Below are 9343 nucleotides of genomic sequence, written 5' to 3'. Positions count from 1 at the left end.
ACCGGTAACGTAGTTTTTTTTTTAATTAATTATTTATCATCGTAAACTTCTAGGGCACAAGAGAATCGTACTTATTAATCAAAAGTTTTAAAAACACGTTCAAATATCAATAAAAGTGCCTTTTAAAGTACTTTTAAGACACATTTGGCGTTCTTTATTACTATAGAATATAGATTTATGTGTTTTGTTAATTATAAGTCTGTTTAAATAAATATAAAATTCAAGCAGAAATAAAGATTCTATAACCCAAATCTAATGTATTTTACACACACATGTATTATCTATTATAAGCCGAGCCTACAGGCGCTGCGCTCCCCCGGGGAATCGTGACATCGACAATATTATACCTACGTAAATTACTTATGTAAACAAAGGTGGACACAATTTATGCTTTATTACCCTCATAAAGTGTACGTTTCGGTAAGTGGATATCTGCTTTGAATGGGGAATCCCCTGAGATAATTGTGATAAATAGATGCTGGAAAATTAACGAGATCCAGTTTCTATACCGTAATATTTATATCATTTGTTTTATTAAGCTTACCATCATTTTAATAAACCGTTTGAAATTTTAGTACTAACCTACTGTTACTATTTCTTTCTACAAATTAGAACTGAGTACATAAAAATACATAAAATAACATTTCGTTTGTAACATGTAAACAATAATGCAACTATATTAACAATGAACAAAGATATACCCAAAATAAACATTCAAGGCGATATTTTCAATTTGAATGAACGATTTGGCCGGAACAGCGAGTTACCTGTAGAGGGAATATCAAGTATATTTATTTGTATCACCTCTTACCCCGATCATTTCCCTATGGACCTTACCTCACTATATCAATACACAATCGACTATTTGTCTAAACATTATACATTTTATATGATGTTTTCTGTCCTATATAATTGAAGCTATAACATATCGTATATGTGTATTTCGTTAAATAAAGGCTTATTTTAACTACTGTCCTATATGGACCTCATCTCTAATACTTTAAAACGTAACTGGAAGTCCATCATAATGTAAAGAGAAAGTTGGCCTTTATCTTAACTTTCATCTCCATACATACAATATATAACCAATAACAAGTATATAACTTTTGAAAGATTATTCCTATTGAGATATAAACATTAAGAACAAAATATTAATTTTTAAAGTTAAATGCATGAATTAGGTACTCCTAATTTCAATGCAATAACAAGTAAATAAAAATTCTAATGTCCAGAAACATTCAAGCGTAAACTTCAAGTAATTTTAAGATACCTAGTAATTTTGAGTGGTTAAGACAAAAGATAACTTAAGTAACGTTGCGCATAAAATGTCTACGAACAAAATAAGCACAATCATGTTTAGAACACAACACTTCAACCTTTCATAAGAAAAATTAAAACCGCTCATGCGCTACAAACAAGCGACTGTCGCCAGCCAATGTAACCACACGTTTCAGGAATTCGGGATACCGGGAAAGTCAGCGTTCAAAATTTCGGGGAATTCAAAGCTTTCTGAAGTGGAATTCGAGTGTTGGTTTTATTACTTTTATATCAGGGAGGAAGTGCACTGTCGCTTTGTCTATGAGAGATATTGGTTGCGAAAGTTGTTAGTCTTGAAAAGAATTCGTAATAGGAACGTATCTGAACTATTTACAAATATCTACGTTTACAATCTTGTAGCGTAAGTTTGAAACTCGGATACAAGTTTGTGATTGGATTTTGAACGGATATATTTACTTGTGAGACTTAGATACGATATGTGAAACCAAAATTTATAATACATTAAATAAGTTGTTAATAATTTTTTACTTACTCAACCTCTGCATTGATTGTAAGGTATGTAACATGAAACTATAACGTAATAATATTGTATATTGAATAATTCAAATAGTTAATTTAATACATACTCAATACAAAATTCTATTTGTATAGAAAGCGGTTGAAGTATTTATCTTTCAAGTACTGAAATCAGCAGACGGTAATAATCAGAACGAATCGATTACCCTCCCAGACGATTCCTAGACAAATACCTCGATCACATCAAACGTAAGCTAAAATATACCAAAGCCTTGCCCCTCCGGCTATGCTTGCAAAAATTTAATTAACCTACCAAGAACATTTAATATTAGCATATGTGTGGGCCAAGGTATCCGGAAGCTATATCCAGGATGCTCCCTTCCCTCGGTGAAATAATATGCGCTGGTTCGGCTGTCGCGTGTCAGTATAATAAAAAAAGGAATCCAATAATCGATAAGACTAAAACTAGCACATCAACGGTGGCGTATCTCACTCCAAACACTGGATCATTCAATGATAAGTCAAAAAAAAGTAAATGCTATACGGTATGCGGTATATATTTAGCGCGCAGCGGTTAAAGTATTATTTTATATTTAAGTTGAAACATACTCTTTCTGTTTTGTTTTAATATTTTAAAAACTATGTGTTCTCATCGATTCACTATCGCCTGATCACGATGTCCAAAAAGACCCTGTAAAATACTTGTGCAGGAAGTAACACAAAGTCAAAATGACAAGCGCCATGTATCAAGTTGTTTAGCTCAGCGGAAATACGAAGCAACTAAGACTTGTTACAGACATCGCGCTATATTGCTCTTTTTATTACAAATACCATTTGGTTTACAAGAGTATTTAACTATTTGTTATCAAAATATAATGAATTATTTAAAAAAGCATACAACGCTTTAATCTAGAAATTATATTCCCTATAGTAACATATTTTAAAAAGTTCTATTTAAAAATCTTGTATGTAACGCTTCAATTCGAATTCTAAGTTTTAAATTCAAACTATAAAAATCCAAATGACAGTACAACTATAGCAATTTTCCCGTGAGTCCATAGACTCTAGAGCTCTTATCAAGATGGCGACCTACGTTCGTATTTCGGCGGGAACGTGAACGTTTTGCTAGCTAGCACTTGGACAGAGATGCTGTTTTATCTCGACTTTGATTTCTTAAAACAATAATTCATTTGTCAAAATTTTTCGTGAGACGTGCCCTGGAAATGAGTCAAGAAAGTTTTCACTTTTACGTTGGTAATTTTAAAACAGCTGATTTTTAAAAGTAGTTTGAAAGATATGAAGTGGTTTACTAGTTTCAGGTTTTTATATAATCTCTCGATATTAGGATGTTTAATTATTTCGAACGTAAATACTTGTCCATTCTCAACATTAAATATCATATTTCAATAGACGTATAATGTTTATTTTGCATAAATCTTGAACAGTAACTAATTGATTTATGACTTTAGCTTAGTCAGCTCATACATAGCGGACGTTATTGAAATTTCGTTGATTTAAAATTAAAATTTAATTTATTAATGTACATTGCGATGCTCTGGTATAAATCATATGCAAAACGGATGCATTTCCTTAAATTTGGAACGAACAGCATCTAATATTTTCTGAACATTTGGAATGTTTATTATAGTAAAATTGTTTATATATTTTAAATTTATAATATGTTCCATGTTTGTTGACTTTGTTGTTTTATTTCAAATCAAGATTAAAATTAATTTGTTCCTTTCTTAGTTGGTTTTCTATTTTCATATTGCCGAAGGAAAGAAAGTTCAACTCAATCATTGACTAGAATACGTACAATAATATAGTTTTTTTGGAAATTACTTAATTGTAAATGAATATATAAATATATTAAATGCATAAAATATGGTTCATAGGATATCATTTTAATATCCCTAGTATATATTGACACTATTCAAAGACATAAAGAAATCCATAAATTTACGATAAGGCCCACAATATTATGCGTTTTATTAGTGAACGAATGAACGAGTTATGATTCGCCATTTGTCAGAAATGGGGACCGGATCCCGAGTCCCAACGCGCTACCTCCAGCTATTAACCTACATTAATTAACGATGATAAATTTTTCTATATAAAAATAGTTTGCTTACACAGTTAAATGTTCGGATATAAAATAACACAATCTGTTAATCTGTAACAGATATTTTTCATGTACTTTTAAAATGCTCAAGTGCATAGGGCATAATTAAATAGCTAATTTAGTTAAACACATTTGTAATATATATAGTATATAGTAAAGACTATTGCAAATCATACCAACTTGAGTATGAAAAATATTTAGTATTCAATAAAAAATGCCGAGTGTCAAAAGTATGAAAACCAACAGAAATTATTGATGTTTACAAATCGTGAGTAAATAACGCGGAAACAGAAACGTAGTCAAGAGCCAAGTTTTGACAAAAAAATCAAAGCTGTAAATCCTCTCATACACAGTGCCAAATACATATTGTTAAAAATGAAAATATGCGTGAATATTGAAACGATAAAGTATAAAAGATTTACGTTATAGAGTGAACACGGTTAATTCGCAACAAGTGGAAATTGGCACTTCGTGACTAGATAGCTGTGAAAATAACATTTTTTAGAATGTTTAATAAAATATTTTTACTGGTCGCCGCTATTGAATTGCATTGGCCGCAATATTTCAGTAAAATCACTGAGTTTTAAACATTTCTTTGAAGACGCCAAAGTTTGTTACCTCACACCCTTGTTGTTATATCAACAACAAAAAATTATAATTTCAACTCAACACTGTATGTCAAAAAATTAAAAAAAAAATGTTTTTTCAGATATATGTACAATACAATTCAGATAGAGGCCTCCCTAGTAAGTCGGAGACCTGTGACAGGGAAGCTTCGCTCTTCTTTAAATTTACAAAGTTTAATCAACCAACACAATGGGTTTAAAAAAGAAAAAATAAAAATAAACAAATATATGAATATATTATGATGACTATGTAATGTGTTTGTGAAAGACGAAACAAATGTGTGCGCGTGTTGCATGAAAAGATGGATTAAGGAAAAAATTATATTAGATGATTTAACAATGCTTCTGTTTTGTTGTAGTTAAGTGTACCGAGCCAATGGTTTAAAGTTATTATACATTTATGGTATGTAAGATTATGAAAGCTAAGGGTTTTATTTAAACTATTATAGAGATAAGCTGAGCGATTGTTTTATTGCTTACGCGCAAAGATTGTCTTGCAAATTGTGTAGCTTATTATATTATGTTGGGTCCTTTTTTGAGGTGTGTCTGTTTTATGTGGAGAGGTTGCGTGTCTCCTAAGGACACAACGGAGAATATAGAGCTGGCGTATGGTCAGTAGTTTGCAAGACTTGTACAGCTCTTCAGTTGGAAAACTTTTATTTTTTAGTAACATTATTTTTATAATTGCTCTCTGAGCTATTTCAAGTGCTAGAACTTTGGTTTTCGCACAACCACCCCACACTGTGATACAGTAGGTGATAACAGATTGAACTAATGTTTTATACACGGTATATATGATGTTTGGTTCCGCTAGATGACGTAGATTGCAAAAAATCCAGCTTAACCTACGTATCCTTTTCATTACTGCATCAACATGGGCGTGCCAGTTTAGATTTTGGTCAATAATCACACCTAAGTATTTAATCTGTTTCACCCTAAGCAGCGTGTCACAGCCGCAGTCTTCACTACAATTGCAATTTAGTTTGTGTAATTTTATGTTAAGATTGGAGGGGGGTTGGCTCTTATCACGTATAGCAAAAGTTATGAAGTTAGTTTTAGATGGATTAATAGTTAGCTGACTGCTGGTTAAGTGCGCGTTAAGTTTGTGAAGATCCGCTTCAGCGTTTTTATAAGTTTCCTCCCATGTATCCCCATAAAAAGTTAGTGCCATGTCATCAGCATAACAAGTGATGATACCTTTATTGATTTTGGTATTGCACATTTCATTGACATATATCAAGAACAGCGTTGGGCCTAAAACCGAACCCTGAGGGACGCCGAAAGAAATCGGGTTTTCATTCACGTTACTAATTAAGTTACCTAGCTTGACTCTGTGAGTCCTATCTGTCAGATAGCTGGTCAAGAGGTTGAGAAATACTCCTCTAATGCCAATATTATCCAGGCGCTTAATCAGAGTTGAAACACAAACAGTATCAAATGCCTTTTTGAGGTTGATAAATAGTGTAAGACACTTTTGTTTCCGGTCAAGGCGTTCAACTAGGTAATTTATAACGGCTAGGATAGCATCTTCAGTACTACAATTTGACCGAAAACCAAATTGTGTTGGTGAGAGGAGATTGTATTTATTAAGGTAGGATATTGTTCTTGAGTTAATAGTTTTTTCTAGGATTTTGGATATAGCTGTTAAGATAGAGATTGGGCGGTAGTTACTTATGTCTTTTTTATCACCACTTTTGAAGACTGGATGGATAATTGAACTCTTAAGAATGGTAGGGAAGACACCGGTTTTATAACATACATTGCATAGTTGAGAGATAATAGGAGAAAGTAATGGTGATGCTAGTTTTAAGAAGCGGTTGGAAATATTATCTATTCCAGTTGCACTTTCTGATTTAAGGTTTTTTATTATAGCAGAGATTTCATTGGGTTCAGTGTCAACAATTCCTATTGATGTTAATTGCGTCTTATTGTTAGACTGGAAGTCGAAGTGTCTTGGGGTGGATAGTAGTTCTTTTGCTAATAGTTGACCTATATTTGCAAAATAGTTATTTATGAGCAAGTGATGCTTCAATGGTAGGCTTTATTTGCATAAGTTCTAAATTATTGTTTTTTGATTTGTGTAGATTACTTATTTCTTTAATTGCTTGGTTTAGATAATAGGTCACGATAATACTTGCGCTTCAGATTTTTGATTAAATTGTTGGAGTAGTTACGATAACGTCTGTATGTTATCTGGAGTATGTCGTTACTAGAGTCTGCTTTGAGTTGGAATTGGAGTTTATTCCTGTGTCTTATGCATTTCAGAACACCGGGTGTAATCCAGGGCTTTAAACAACGCTTGGTTTTTGGGGTGGTTTTTGGGGTAGTTTTTATTTTAGTGTTTGCCTGAAGAATCTGTGTAATGATATCAGTCAGTTTTTGCGTTAAATCATTGGGATTATCGATTGTTAATAGATGAGAGGGGTCGGTTTGCGTCAGGGTGGATAGTGCACTTTCATAGTCGGTTATGGTATTATATTTACTAACTTCGGTCGAAGTCGTGTGTTTGAATATGTATAAGAACACAGCTGAGTGGTCAGTTATTGTAGTTTTTAAAACGGCTACTTTTGCTGAAAAACATTTAGGGTCAAGGTTAAGCATAGCATGATCTAGACAGTTTTTGTCTCTGGTTGGTAAGCGGTGTCCTGGAATCAGCCCTAATCCCGAGAGGTGTGTTAGATAGTCAGTACCGTCCAAGTCAGTAGATTCATCTTAAATGTTTATATTAATATCGCCTAGTATTATAATATTTTTAGTCAGAGAGTTATCTTCTAGGTATTTAGTCACTGATTCAGTAAATTTCTTTTTGTTGCTGTTTGTATGTGATCGGTAGATTCCGAGTATGGTTAGGTTTTGTATTTTGATAAGCATGCCAGAAGCTCCGTATAAGTCTAGTTCTTGCTCGGAGTGTTCAATGTTATCTTTGAGATAAATAACTACTCCATCGTTTTGAGTTTGTTTTTTTGTTGTATGATGGGCCTGATAGCCTTTTTTGATATGGAGGGGTTTATCGTGGTGAAGTCTTGTATGTACAGAACATATAAGTTACATTTTGATTTGGTAGATCAGTTTATATTGTCTGTTTCAGCAACAATAAAAACGCTAAAAACAAATTGTCAGTGATTCCCTTAGATACAAAAGCGGTATTCCCTGTGTACAATACTGGGATGACACTATAAAAATACCGATTTCCGACACCTGAAAGCCAGACAATCAACGTCCAAAAAATACTATGACAAAGCGGTTACACTGACGAGTATAGTTTTTATAGCTTTATTTGCTGACGAGTAGCAATCGTAGGCGACAGTGCACTGATTTGTTCAGTCTCTCATATATTTCAAATATGAGTAACTGAAATCTCTCTCAGTGAGATGTTACAAATAATTGTTAGTGTTAAGTTTGTAACATACGTATGCTATTAATGAATTAAACTATATACAGGTTATAGGAAAGTGTTCGTCGTTGTTGTGTCCTTATTAATAGTAAAACCAGACTCATTAAATCTTTACTATCTTCAGCCTTTATTTATTAAACCTGTAAAATAAGAAACTTATATTTTCAGAGGTTTTGAACCACTGTCAAAACTATATAGGAGTCGAGAACGTCTAAAAAGGGGCCTTAAAAAGCAAGATGACAGATCATTTATTCTATCAACTAAACCCTTCGACATCTTCACTCGATAAGGGGTTATGAGGCGATTTAGGGGTTAGAGAAACAGGGGTCTGGGGGTTTAGGTAGGCAGGCGACAATTACTCACAGGTGTCGCTGGCCTGATTAATGCGAGGGAACGCTCACCGTGACAAAAAGGTCCAGGGAAACAAATGTCAACGTTTTTGGCCTGTTTCAAATGGTTTTTATCGTGTCGTATTATAGGTGAGGCTTTATTTGTAGATTTTTTCGCAAATCCAACAGTTTTGTTAGCAGTTTAGATTTGGTGAATATATTGTTTGTCCTATTTTGGTTTATTGTGTTCGAAGTTTATTGAAAAAAATATTTGTATCTTTATTAAGTCACTACTAAAATTTTGCATGTAACATATCAATCACTGCTTTATTCAATGCCTACTAAGATCATTTATCCAGTAAATTTATTAATAATCATACAATTAAGGCTTTCGCCTTGTATCGCTTTCTACTATCGAATGTTAACTCAAAATATTACATATTACATTTAAATATAATCCTGGGAGAGACACATTTACATATGTTTTATTAAAGCAATGTTCTCATTTCGCTTAGGTCGAACGTAGGACCCATGTGCAAACTGCAACTGCCACCGCAAGATATGTAATAACAGTAGGACCACTTACAAGCATCTCTGTATAATTACTTGTAAAGTAATAATAGTAAGAAACTTTCCCGAACTTTATACTTTTACAAACAGTTAATTAAAAACTCCTAAGTCTTTTTAAATAACACGAATAAACAAAAGAAAATCCCGGACCAGCAAGGAATAAACGATTAAAACGGTTTTGTCTTAATCTTTATAAACGCGTTCACTTTTTACGCTTAAGCCCGGACTCTCAATCCCACCCACAGGATATATTGTTTTCATTTTACCTAACCTTTATTGTGAAAAAGTTTTGAAGATCCAACCTTTTTGTCATTCAAATTATTATATTTTAGTTATTGAAGGCTGCAGTAACAAAAACAATGTATTTTTACAGTTAAACTGACCTTTCTGTGCCATTTCCTCCGAAACAATAATTATTTCGCCAAAAATCGCACCCAAGACTTCCGTCTTTTATCAACTAAGTAGAGGCGGTATATTTTAAATTATGTTGTAAGGAAGAGAAATGATT

The sequence above is a fragment of the Pieris brassicae genome, chromosome 5, assembly GCF_905147105.1.
Source record: "Pieris brassicae chromosome 5, ilPieBrab1.1, whole genome shotgun sequence".
NCBI classification, from domain to species: Eukaryota; Metazoa; Arthropoda; class Insecta; order Lepidoptera; family Pieridae; genus Pieris; species Pieris brassicae.
Note: the sequence above shows the minus strand (reverse complement) of the source record.